Source organism: Morus notabilis, unplaced genomic scaffold, assembly GCF_000414095.1.
Source record: "Morus notabilis unplaced genomic scaffold, ASM41409v2 Scaffold10417, whole genome shotgun sequence".
Taxonomy (NCBI): domain Eukaryota; kingdom Viridiplantae; phylum Streptophyta; class Magnoliopsida; order Rosales; family Moraceae; genus Morus; species Morus notabilis.
The window spans coordinates 1-956 of record NW_010357764.1 but is presented as its reverse complement, the minus strand read 5'-3'; the positions used below and the strand labels follow the sequence as shown (position 1 = coordinate 956).

Here is a 956-nt window from a genome sequence, read left to right as displayed (position 1 = left end):
ATATTTCTGGAAAATACTAATGTGATGACCAGATGTTCATGATCACCATAGCCTTTGGTTCTAACTAGAACTGGAAGTTAGGATTGTAACATGGTATCATAGTCATCCATAGTGTTGCAGATATTATAACTACAGCAACACTTTTCAGATGTTACTTCCCTTGTTTCATGATTGGATCTTGTTCATTTTGTATTATAAGGAGCCACTAATCATCTTATGTTGCCATCAGTTAAGATTTTTAGACAATTTGTTATGCACTCTAAACTAACCGGTCATTTGCTATCAATACAACCTTGACATTAAAATTCTCCATTCTCTACTACTTATTAAAAAAATAAAAATAAGCAACTCACAATCTCACATTCAAGTAACGAATCCCAAAATAGAAACTTGTTTCGAGGTTTTCATAAACAATGACGGGTTGAACTTTGCTACATTGTTATTTCAACAAGACTAACCACACATATAACAGAAGATAATCGTGAAAACATCCAGAAGAAAAATTTAAGAGTGAGAAGCATAATAAATCCAGTAGACTACTATATTATATTGTTAGCAGCAGGTTATCACTTACAGGGCGCCCAAATTTGGATAATTCAGGAAGTTTAGCTCTCTGTTTATCAGGGTAACCTGAACAAATCAAAGGAAATGAACACAACACTAATTATTTTCAGCAAATAATATAAAAATACACAAATACCAATCACAGCCCATTACGTTATACATTGATAAAATTGTTCAGAACAATAAACTGAACCGACAATAAAAAAACCTGGACAGCTGGACTACCATTTTCCTGTATCCGTATGGAAGAAAAAAAACAAAACCAAAAAAGATGCATCTAAAACTTATGATCCTAACGTTAAAGATGGATACTCTGTTATTAGTCATGATGAGACAGTTTACAATCAGTTAAATATCTTGCTTAGCATCGACCATAAATATCTTTACCAAAG

The 956-nt window shown here is 32.4% G+C and overlaps 1 long non-coding RNA gene across 1 annotated transcript in view; it reads right to left on the bottom strand.

Annotated features, from left to right (window-relative positions):
- LOC112094676 overlaps positions 1-670 on the bottom strand; it is a 1376-nt gene extending 706 nt beyond the window's left edge. The window contains exon 1 of the long non-coding RNA XR_002903645.1: positions 575-670. This is a non-coding gene — a long non-coding RNA (uncharacterized LOC112094676). The remainder of the gene's footprint in view (positions 1-574) is intronic.
- Between the last annotated feature and the right edge of the window lie 286 nt (positions 671-956).